Source organism: Pleurodeles waltl, chromosome 3_1, assembly GCF_031143425.1.
Source record: "Pleurodeles waltl isolate 20211129_DDA chromosome 3_1, aPleWal1.hap1.20221129, whole genome shotgun sequence".
Classification (NCBI taxonomy): domain Eukaryota; kingdom Metazoa; phylum Chordata; class Amphibia; order Caudata; family Salamandridae; genus Pleurodeles; species Pleurodeles waltl.
In genome coordinates, this window is record NC_090440.1 from 1,080,783,910 (window position 1) to 1,080,796,960 (window position 13,051).

Sequence of the window (13,051 nt, forward strand, 5' to 3'; positions counted from 1 at the left end):
GGTATCTTTTCCCAGTACAAACTCCGATAACCTTCCCCTTCCTTTAAAGGAAAAAACTGAAATGGAAACTTCGCTCGACCTCAGGGGTGACAGAGTTCTACTGTAAACCTCTTCTATCACATAATCTAGCCCTAAACCACACTGAGTTAGGAAACCTGTTACATATTGGCTCCTCTGGAAAAAAAAGCATCTTTGAGGATGGAATTGGACCTTGAAACTACCTCCGGGAGAAAGCCAGACCCTTGGACCCAACCAAAACATCAGCTCTCCAATTCTCTGTACATAGAGAGACAGTCCTGATCCAAGATTAAAAAACAGCATGCTTGATTGTTATTGTGCACAGAGAAGGTGATAAGTCGACAAATCGACTCAACCACCCCAAACAATACTTATAGGCTGCCAAATGTATTGTAAGTTATGCATTTTTGAAAAACATAATGAGAAATATTTTCTGTAGTGCTATCTCTATTATATAAGTGGATGCCACATATGACATCCTTTATGGCGTTGTGACTTTTTTTGCAACTTTTATGAAACTTATGAAAATTAGGCAACTTCACAAAGGTTGTGGAGTTTTTTTGCATTGCCACATTTGTGTAAAAATCATTGAAATTTATGTTGTGCACATCCTTATTTAAAGTTTACAAAATGATTCGAAATGAGATGTATTTTGCAGAAAACAGTGAATGTTATTCCTTGCACAATGTGATTGTATGTAGGAAAGCTTCATAAAAGTTAAATTTGAAGAGAATAATAATGTAAACATGTGCCACTGTGCATAGAAAAGATTGTCTGAACAGAATAATTCAGCATACTTCTCAAACCATTGTTTGCAACAACAACAACAAAATACACAACCCTATTACTATACTTCTTTTGCCATTTGCTTATAAACTGTTCTCACTTTGGGGTATGGTGGGGTATCTCTTGTCAAGTAAATGCGTTCATTTTCAATCTCATCTTAGCGAATTTGGGTTCCTTTTCAACATTTCTCACCAAATCAGAGTTACGTTTGTGCATTGTTTTGAAAATGTATTTGCAGATTTGTTCACATTTTTACAAACTATGCACGCCTACAAGAGCCTCATGATATTTCATGCTCCTGATGTCATTTGGGCGGACATTATGGAGAAAGGACAGATACAGTGAGCAGAGAGTTCATTTGATGAGTTGCTATTGTTTTTCCCAACGTCGAAACAAAGTGCAGAATGATTGGGAGGTCACAGCAGGGTCAGGGGTGGACAAATACCATCCCGCACAAGTCCTCCTGTTGCCCCCTGCTCTGCGGCCCCAATTTAATTTTAAACAATCTGTGAATAGCAGCAGTTGTTAGTAAAATGAAAGTGGTAAAATATAGCTAGTAAAGGAAGTCCTTGAGTCTTTCCAACTTCACACACCCCAGGTTGGAGCATGCCCATATATTCCTTTTGACATTATGAGATTCATATATCCAGTTGGCCTTCCGACATAAGAGGACACTGGATCCCTCCTTCTAACCTTTAACTTATCCTTTACAATTTTTTTCACATTTAAAAAAGTCCACAATATCTAACCAAAGCAAAATATTAGTTTTCCGTGATGAAAATTAAATAGAATAAATTGTGAGGTGTCAAATGTTACATTTTTGTGCTAAAGCACATCGGGTTAGCACTTTAACCTTTCCACTGAGAATGACTTAGGGCCTGATTTAGAGTTTGGGGGATGGGGTTACTCCGCCACAAACATGACGGATATCCAGTCCGCCTTATTATGATCCAATTATATCTTATAGGAATAGTAATGGGATCGTAATACGGCAGATCCAATTATATTTTATAGGATTAGTAATGGGATCATAATACGGCGGATCCAATTATATCTTATAGGATTAGTAATGGGATCATAATACGGCGGATCCAATTATATCTTATAGGATTAGTAATGGGATCATAATACGTCAGACTGGATATCCGTCACGTTTGTGACGGAGTAACCCGTCTTCCAAACTCTTGATCAGTCCCTTAGTTTCATGTATTTTGCTATGAAAGTGTAAACCTGTTTTCAGCAATTGTCACCTATATTTTATGGCTCCTCCACATTGGAATAGCCTTTTCCTTTTTGCTGGTAACAGAGTGGGTTTTATCCAGGGAACACATCAGTCTGTGCAACCTACCCTTATACAGGCACAAACCAACAGGCATTTCTTTCATTTCTACCTCCTTCCCCAGCTTGAATTTGAATAAAGCAAAGCCACACACATATTATTCTCCAACTGGGTCTCGATCGCTGAACTGTCATGATCTTTCGCGCATCTTGTTCTAATCATTTCCTAGTCCTCTCTTTAACATACTTCTAGACATGGCTCAAAAACTACCAGTCTGGACTTTCAGGGTGTCTCATAGCATAGGACACGGACAACATATTCTTCCACTGAAGATTATTTGCCTTCTTCCCCAACCAGAGACGGTTGAAAAGTAAATTCACAAATAGGGCTGAAATATTTTAGACTGGTTTCCTTTCATGCCATTGAGGATACCTCAATTCTTCATGCTGCAAAGAACAACTTCCCTATTAAGGGTGCATGGGTTATTTTCTTCAGTAAAGAATAGTTTTTAACTTACTTTTACAGTATGTCTCAGTCTCCAAGTCCGTACTCTTTCTTACACACATCCTTAGTTTACATGCCTCTACCTTGACTGACTTTCCTTGCCTTCGAATAAAGACAAATATAGCAAATTCTATCTTCTTCATTAGCACAAAGCCAACCTAGCAAGCTTCTCTACAGAACCTCCTATTTCTCTCTCGACAAAAACTCTTGAAATATTTCTCGACCTGTCTTTCACAGCAAAAGGTATGTGCTGCACACATTAAATTGCTTCTTTCCCAGCCATTCTACTGTAAGCCTAGTTCTGAGTGCCCGAGAGTTGTGCACAGTAACACTGCCCCTGTGGCCATTAGCACACAGACATCAGTAACTCCAGGGGGCATAGTTAGCAGTTATTGCATTTGGGACCCTTAGGGTCCCCTCAGAAATAAATATTCACCAGTGGATTTAACATTACTGGTAACAGTTCTTGTGATGTTTAATTAACCCCTTGCTTTGAGACATTTGAGCATTCAAGTAAAATGCATGGGGCCTGTGATATTCCCGCTGGACTCCTAATTTCAGTGTGGTCGGTAATTCCTCTTAAAGAGATCACTCAAAATGAGGCTTTTTTCACATAAACACGTGACACCAAAGTAATAATTTATTTAGACAAAAAGTAGTAGATTTATGTAAAGTGCAGAGCCACTTTTCTTGTGCCCCTTAGTGCCCTCCTAACACCACAATGCATGCGCTGTATTTCAAATACGTCTCACCATGGCGATAGTCAGGGGTACTAGCTTCATAATTTTTCACGCTAGTCCGGCGCTTTGCAGGGTTAGCGTACATTTTTTTTATGTTAATCCTGCAAATCACCCAGAGAATGAGAAACAATGTGAGCCTCCCTTTAACTCCTGCTCTTAGCACGTGTTAAAACTGCGGATTAATTTTTGGGGATCTCCTAGTGCCGGAACGCCCCCCTTGCATAAATTATGCCTGGCGCAGGCATAATATGGCGCAAGGGGTTACAAAGTGGCTCAATGCAAGCACAGCACTGCTTTGTAAATATCACTCTGCATTTTTGGCCTTCCAACACCACATTAGCGCAAAACAGTTATGCTAATAAGGCATTGGAATGATGCTAGGCCCTCTTAAATCTGGGCAAAAGCCTCACTAGAAGTCAGATTACTTCAGTAACTGCATTGCCTTTAAGGCATACTATTGCTGTCACAGTCAACGTGAAAAATGCTCCAGTTTTGCAAAGTTCTGTTTTAGTTGCTAAGCAACTGTGCTCCGTGCTAATTATATGCTACATACACACGAAGTATACAATTGACCATTCGAAAATGGCCGCTGTAGGCTTACAATGTTTCATGCAAGACTTCACAACCTTGAACTGTTGTTCTCTAGAGACCAGATGTGTAAGTTAATAATTCGTGTCTTGAAAGGCATTAGCATGGACCTGCTTCCTCTCCTGTACTCCTCTTGGAACTCCTAGAAGCACGAGCTGAAAGTTGGCTTGAGAACGGACGTGCCCTCTTTACAGAGGCAGCGAGGTGAGCCCAAAATACAAAAGCCACTCATGAAGTGAGAGTCCAGCTTTGGTCTACCATAACTATCAGTGGAGAGGTTGAGTTTCAAAGGCTGGCAGGGAACTCAGAAGGTGGCTAAAAGATGTGGCCTTCTAAAATGTAGCTGGGAAGAGTTTGTTGTGATTAAAGATGGGTTTGAATGTAACAACCAGTGATTGCCAGCAGATCAAGTTAATTCAAGTAATCCTTCAATTGTGTGAAATACAACGGGTATGCTGAGTCCTTGAAATCATGATCCCCAGGCAAACGGACGTAAAATATGAGGTGCAGTTGAGATCTAGGTACTCCGAAACTGGTCTGGGGTTGCTTGTGTTCTTTTATTGTAAGAGATCTTTATGTTTGTGGCACACGATTGGCCTGTATTTACTTTCACCATCTTTATTTAATATTGATTTATGTCAAATTCTTTCTATAGTTTTTCATTATTTCAGAGGAGCGCTTTTCTCAAAGGGGCACTTTAACCTCCTTTTCACCTTCCTTGTATTTGCAGGTCCTGGCTCCTCTCCTTCCCATTACTATTTCAGTTTGTTATTTTATCGTAAGACACCATTAAGCTTGTGAAACATGATTGGCCTGTTGTAATTTTAAATACCTTTTTTTATAATGATTTATTTCTAGACTAAATAACCTCATGACTTGCACAAAAGCGCATTAAGGTAAGTCTGTTTCTACCTGTCCATGCCCCCGGAAGCACACAGCACCAGCCATACTGCCTCTCCACCATCTGGCAAAGTATTTTTTTCTATTTTCATTACTCTCATGAATGTGGCTTTTCACCTTGCAATGATAATATTCACTGTCCCAACCTTCCTTGTGATACTAGCCCCCTTTTGAACATAATGCATCTTGCTGAAAATGCATGCATAGCAACATCACCTCACAGACATCCTCATCACCCCGTCCTCCATCACTCCCCTGCCACCAGTAGGTTCGGCAAAACTCCCACTCAACTCTCTCAGATTTTCTCCATTTGCCTCTAAGGGCACCACCTTTATATTGTCAGTTCCTTGATAACTGAATATTTCAAATGAATAGGACTTGGTGGACCGCCTTTGGTTCCATACAGACTTTCACCATCTGGTATCTCAATTTTAGTCTAATCAATGCAAGATTTGTCAGCAAACGTAAGATGGAAATCTTTGATCTTTTTACAAACTCTAGTCCTAATAGTCTACTTATCACACAAACGTGGACACATGATACATCCCTGCCAGATCTGGGATTTGCCTCTTTTGCAGGTTTCAGTACAACCTACCTGCCTTATCATGGCAGAAAGAGTGGAAGAATTGACCCCTTTCTCTAAAACCATTACAGCTCGACCCCTTTTCTGAAGCTGAAATCTTCATTTCAAAATTAAGGTTGTCTAGCAATTGCAACTCCATTTGTGCAGTAGTCTATTGATAACCCACTTCAGCGCACAACATTTGAGAATCATTTCCCGATGGTATCTCCACAATTGCAGTCAGCATTTCTAATCATATTTCCTTAGGTGATTTTGACATCTGGATTGTTGAACAATGTAAGACAGATACAAACTTGAAATTAGAATCATTCCATGCCCTAAGTATGACCTAGCGGGTCAGTTCACAGGCCCACAGTTTTTGGCACACTCTTGAGAGAGCGTAATTTATATAATCTATATTAATATGAAATGTTTATGAATTACTGTGTGATAATGCTGCATAGAAACTATAATAATAATTTTTGCTTAAACGTGCACTTGAAATGTGACCACGGGGAGTGGCCGCCAATGTATACGTAGACTAATAATGATGACTAAAATGTTTAAATGGTGTTTAAATAAGTTTGTACTAATGACTGCGTTATTGAATCTGTGCTGAAATCCTCATAGGCCTTAAATTAGCATGAGCCGAAGCTTCGCTGCTTGGCTCTCATATTAAATGCATTTTTTCTATTTTTCAGTATGCTGACTCACAAAGGGACACGACCCTGTGTGTTCTTTTTCTTCAAATTAGAAGACGAATGTAACCATGTTAGATCCATTCTCAAGCATTCTTCATTGTGTGCAGAGTAAATGTTAAAAGCAAATTGAAACAGTGTAGATTAATGTAATGTAGAAGGTCATTCAAACCGGTGAAGACAATATAACTGCTGACCAAAAGATGTACAAAGAATTACAGAAAGATGAAATCATACCGGACGTGCCACCTCGGAAGACGTCAATTATGAAGACCAATCAAAGACTTGTAAAATAATATGGTTTGAAGAGTTGGGTTACCTAATGTATTTTCTGATAGGTTAAAGATAGTGGGGTATAACAAATGTACAATAGAATTTGGGGGGAATGTACAATGAAAAAGGGATAAAAACCCATGTCACGGGGAGTCATTTAGGTGGGTTAGGGAATGCTATTGATTTTATCCAGAAACTCTGTCACTCTGTTTGGTGACTTGTTGGTTTACTTAAAACCATCCTCGCCCTTAGATTGTCCATTTTTACACTTTACCTCCTTATGAGGAAAGTGCCCTTTTGCCCCGGAGCTGAGTTTTGACTGAAGGCGAATAGACTGATGTCCTGAGGACGAAGACTGAACCTGTGTGCTGACCTAAACCTTGGAGGGTAATTATGGCAATGCATTTGTGATTTGTCTGTTTGCTTTTCCTTTCTAGGTACCAACTGCTTTCTTTTGACAGCGACCATAGTTAGATGTTATCCAAATTGTTGTTCTAAATTGTTTTGCATGAAGCCCAACATGCGTATGCTAATCAGTGGTTAGGACAGGTGTTCACCAAAACTGACGTAAATAGACAAACGACCGAGACTATGCTTTGTTGAACTGACGCATTATTGACACTCTGCTGAATTTGACTTATGTTCACGTCGTGTTCTGTTCTGATGTTTGTGATTATTGCTTTAATGAAAGCTTATCAAGGTTGCCATATCGTGACTATGCTATTATGTTTCTTGGTGTTGAGATTAACGCATCTGCATTTAGACTGAAATTAATAGGGAATAAAACTCATAAAATTCTACTAAATCAGTGTGGTTATTCATGGCTGAAAGGTCATGGTAGCGTCTTGATTTGATTAATGACTTTGACTAAAGTAAAATGTATTGTTGTAATAAATATTGATGACATTATTAACGTATTGATTGACATATTGATTAGCTATCTCGTCCTAAGGTGTCTCTCAACTGGGTCAAAAGATTCATTGGCATAAAACGAGTTATGATGTGTAATAAATTATCATAAAGGGACGCGTTAACACTCTTGATCTACTTTTTGCATGCTCGGAGGTCAATATCATTCCTAATGTCTCACCAGTTATCTGATCTGACAATGCAATTCTCACTTTAAATTCTCCACCCCTACAAAAGGTAAATCCCCTGCCCCGGATATTCCTAAAAGACCCTTGCACAAAGCCACTTACCATAGCATTCATAACTCCCTCACCATGCCTCCATCCTCAGACATTTCTATTAACAGTGCTATCAGGAATTAGGATCAATGGTTCTTATGGTTCCACAATAGATCAAGTTCTCCTTGTAATACTAGTCGTAACAATCAGATGAGGCCTTTAGGCCCATGGTACTCAAATACTCTCATGTTACCCAAATTTGATTGCAAAAAAGTGGAAAGAAACTAGCACACTGATTATTCTATACTCGTATGCTAGTTCAACTAAAGAATGCTAAAAGCTTGCAAAAAACAAGCACACATAGCAAGAACATCTTATTTTTCTTAATAATTTGAGTAGCTAATTATTCTTCCAAGTTCTTCTTTAAAATAGTTAACCATCTTTTCAGTTTATATAACTGGTGCAATACTTGATCACACATTGTCATTCTCTCAGTGATAAACTGTCCTCATTTTGTCACAAGATATAAAGCCATTATAAAGACTTTTTCTGGTCTGTCTGTGAAAGCTTACATCAGTACAGTACAGCCTAACTGTATAGGAACCTAAACAATTAACAACTTTTCTTTTCTAGAAGAGAACCAGCTTCTTCTTCCATCCATGAAAGCGGGGTCACCACTTGATCCTTAGCCCTGCTCACTTTGTTCATCATCTTTTTGATCTCATCGCCTCTCCACTTACTTCTCTTTGGAACCAATTTCTTCAGGAAGTCAAGATACCTACAGTCTGGAAGCAGACTCTAGTTCTGACTTAATTAAAATAAAAACTTCTGCTAATTTCTCTGCTTTTGGTAATTTCAGGCTTATTTTGTTACTTTTTTTCCTGAGTAAGATCCTAGAAATGGAAGTCAGAAAACAGTCTGCTTTTCCGAGCATAACAAAGTATTTGATGCTGCAAAATCAGGTTTTTGTGCTTATCATAGCACTAAGACAGAGACTTCTTTTTAATAAGTACATCCCTTCACTGACTAAACACATCCACTCCTTTTGACTGTCCTTTATTAAAAATGCTGATGATACTCAAATCATCTTTATTCTCTTTGATCTTAATGGCAGAACAAATGTCAACTTCAACAACTGCCTCTTAAAAGTCATCAATGGATGAACAATGACAAACTTAAGATCAATACCCATAAAACAAAATGTATTCTTCCTTGAAAGGAGGTAGCACTCTGGTCCCCTAACTGATGACTCACTCTGTATACACAAATTAGCAAGATTTCAGCATCATGCCCCTATCAACTTCAACTTCTGCATAACATTTGTCTTTTTCCTTTAACCATTAGTAAGATGCCTCGTGATACAGGCAGCAATTTTATCCAGAAGCGACAGCAGCAGCGATGTCTACCTCAGACTCTCACAGAAATGTTTGCCCTGTCTCCAACTGATTCGTAATGCTCCAATTCTTCTGTTATCTTCCCTTCTAGGAATGACAATATTTCTGCATTTAGGCCTTTCTTCCATTGTTCACCAGTACCTAAACACATTATGCACGAATGTTTGTGTCTGGCATATTGTGCTCATCAATAAACATGTCTATCTGATTTTCATGCCAAGCTGACAATGAAGAAAACTTCCAGAACTCCTCACTCTTCTACGTTTACATTTCAGTTCCAAGAATCTATCCCAAAAGACTGGGGCCAAGCATTGTTGTACAAAATCACTAAACTGTGAAACTCACTACCTCTCTTTATCCATTTAATATCAGACCACTTACCTGTCCATAAATCATGAAAACCTGGCTTTTTCAATAGACCTTAAAACCCTCTTACTAAAACCCTGCTATCTCCCTTACAAGCTAAATCACGAAGTGTCATAACAACTTTAATGATAACTGTTTGCAATCTATAAGTACTGTTATATATTATATTATATTGGATTAAATTAGATTAGATTAGATTAGATTAGATTAGATTAGATTAGATTAGATTAGATTAGATTAGATTGGATTACATTAGATTAGATTTCCATAAGGAGGGAATGTACCCTTGCAGTTCTGGCTGGACTGACCTTTTTTGCAGCAAGGCTAAGGCTGATTTACATATGTTTGGCCTCTGTCTAGATTGGCAGAGGTCAACAAAGATTGACTGGAATGCTGCCCCAAGCAATCACCAGTGGCTGAAATTATTTTAGTCACTGTATCCATCAGTTTGTTGTTGCAGTACATCCTAGGTGTAACAGGTATGCACAGATCTGCATCCCATGCTGACTGTGCCACAGTAGTCAAAGTATTCTTCACTGGAGCTCTAAGTAAGCTAAATCCAGTCTAAGGTTGCTACTGTTCCTTCTGGAACGATACCAGGTTTAGCTGATTGGATTGGAATAGTGGAGCAGTTAAAGACAGGTTTGTATATCGATGGTCTCTGCCTAGAATTGACATACTGGGTGAAAACTTATGCACTGGAACTCACAATCACCAGTGAATGAGATTAATTTAAGAAAGCAAACAATCAGTGGCTGAAGTTAATTAAAGCATTGCGTCCATTGCTGCACTGTTGGTGGCAGTACACCCTAAGGGGCATATTTATACTCCGTTTGCGCCGGAATTGCGTCGTTTTTTTTGACGCAATTTCGACGCAAAACTAACTCCATATTTATACTTTGGCGTTAGACGCGTCTAGCGCCAAAGTCCATGGAGTTAGCGTGATTTTTTAGCGTGGACACCTACTTTGCGTTAATTATATGCAAGGTAGGCGTTCCCGTCTAAAAAATCGACTCCGAGGCATGTGCGTCGGATTTATACTCCCGGGCAAAAATCACGCCTGGGAGTGGGCAGGTCCAAAAAAATGACGTACGGCCGCTTTTGCGCCGTTTTTTAGCGCCTGCAAAAGGCAGGCGTTAAGGGACCTGTGGGCTCTGAAGGAGCCCAGAGGTGCCCCCCCTTGCCTCCAGGGACACCCCCTGTCACCCATGCCCACCCCAGGAGGACACCCAAGGCTGGAGGGACCCATCCCAGGGACATTAAGGTAAGTTCAGGTAAGTGTTTTTTTTTTGGTTTTTTTGTGCCATAGGGGGGCCTGATTTGTGCCCCCCTACATGCCACTATGCCCAATGACCATGCCCAGGGGACAGAAGTCCCCTGGGCATGGCCATTGGGCAAGGGGGCATGACTCCTGTCTTTGCTAAGACAGGAGTCATTTCTATGGGGGTTGGGAGTGAAAAGAAATGGCGCAAATCGGGTTGAGGCGAAAAAATTGCCTCAACCTGACTTGCCCCATTTCTTGACGGCCAAGCCCTGTATCCCCCTATGCCGGCGCTGCCTGGTGTACGTCGTTTTTTTTAACGCACACCAGACGGCGCCGGTGGCTAACGCCGGCTAACGTCATTGAATAAATACGGCGCCCGCATGGCGCTTCAGAATGGCGTTAGCCGGCGCAAATTCTTTTGACGCAAAACTGCGTTAGCGCAGTTTGGCGTCAAAAAGTATAAATATGGGCCTAAGTGTGATAGGTATACCTAGATGTGGGTCTATTGCTCACTATGACACAGGACACAAACTATGCCTCATTTATGAAGCCCAGGTAGGCCAAAACCGGACTGAGTCGGCTCGTGTTTCTTCTGACAGTCTTTGCCTAGAAATGTGTTGTAGACTTTTCCTACTATAGCAGGGCGGAGGCTCATTTGCATATGTCTGGTCAATGTCTAGAGTGGAGCAGCGGCTGCAAAACAATAGACAAAGATGCAACCCAGTGATTCGCCAGTGGTTAAGATTCGTTTAAGTATTCTTTGCATCAAGGTGTTTTTGATGAAGGGCGGATTTCAGCATCTTTCGGTTTTTCTAACATATGATTGCTGATTGCTCTTACCTATATTTCACCCGACTCTTCTTTTTTTGCATAATCCATAATATTGTTTGCAGGCTTTCCAGTTTCCTACATTGGCTTTGCTTAGACAGCACCTCACGGTCAAGAACCGAGAATATTTAAAGGCACATTATGAATTATCGATTTGAACATAACAAATATAAACTCTACATCTCTCCTCAATTTAAAATGAAATTTAGTAGTTCCTTAATTAGAACTTCCTCATCTGATACCCTAAACACAAGCTTTTTAGCTGAACTAATTGCAAGAAGTTCGTTTAGGCCTTTGGTTCACGATACACTGCTGGCTATTCTGTTAGGTAAGCAACCAAAAGAGAACAAATGTGGTAAACGTTTCCCTAACTTTCTCATATAGCTAATTTTCAGTGAGAACAGGAAGGGCATTAGAAGGTATGGGACATGGAGTAACGACTCTGACGAGAGTACTCGCTGGTATATCCTTCAAACTTTGACGTAACCAACTAGCAAGGCCTGTTAAGGTAAAGCTGGAAACTAGTGCACCGGAAACACAAGTCAGAGAAACAAAAAGGAGCAATGTGATAAGTCTGTGAAAAGGAAACTGGCATTTCAGCTCTGTATGTTTAAACCACACCCATTTTTCCTGTCCTCAAATAATCCATACATTCAATGTCAGCAATTTTCTGCTGGACAGATTTGATAATCGTGGTCATGAAGTTCATTCCCTGATTCAGTCACATTTTTTCCATGCAATTACCTTGACAGGCAGAAACTTTGAAAATTGAAAATGAAAAATGCGACATACAAGCAATGCCTTAATGGTCTGTCAGCTGGAAGAAAACTTGTCACCACTTAAAGGAAGATCATGGCAGAAAGTTCTGGCTATTTTTTTACTCTCTCACTTCTGACTAATTTAACAATCGCGGGAACGGTTCTCGGAAAATGGACTTGGCTGGCTTCACACCACAGAAGCAGTCCATCAATCTTGATCATTTCTGTGCACAAGCAGGTAATAATCAACAAATCAACTCCCACACTCTAGAAATATTTATAGGCTACAAAATATATTGTAAGTTATGCATTTCTGCGAAAACAAGGTGAATTATTGTTCCACAGTGCCAGTTTTTTTCGGTCAGAGGACGTCAAATATGTCTTACTTGACAGGGTTGTGGCTTTTTTGCACCATTTGAGAAAGTTATAGAAAACTATGCAACTTTACAAAATAGTGAGGTTTTTCCACTCATTACATTTGTGCCAAAATCAATGCAATTTATGTTGTACGTACCATTATTTAGGCTACTAAAATGGTTTTCTATAGGACATTTTGCAGAAAACAGTGAATATTCCCCCCTGCACAATGCTACTGTACATACCAAAGCTCCCAAAAAGTTAAATTTGCCTTTCTTTATTGAAAAGCTTTGCAAACAGAAAGCTTTTTGAAAAGAAAAGTTTATCATACATTTTCCAGCCAAAAATGACTTCACTTCACCGAAAAAATTATGGGCCATATTTATACTTTTTGATGCAAAACTGCGCTAACGCAGTTTTGCGCCAAAAAAATTAGCGCCGGCAAACGCCATTCTGAAGCGCCATGCGGGCGCCGTATTTATTGAATAGCGTTAGCCGGCGTTAGCCGACCGGCGCAGCCTGGTGTGCGTGAAAAAAAAACACGTACACCAGGCAGCGCCGGCGTAGGGAAAAATGGCGTTTGGGCGTCTAAGAATGGGGCAAGTCAGG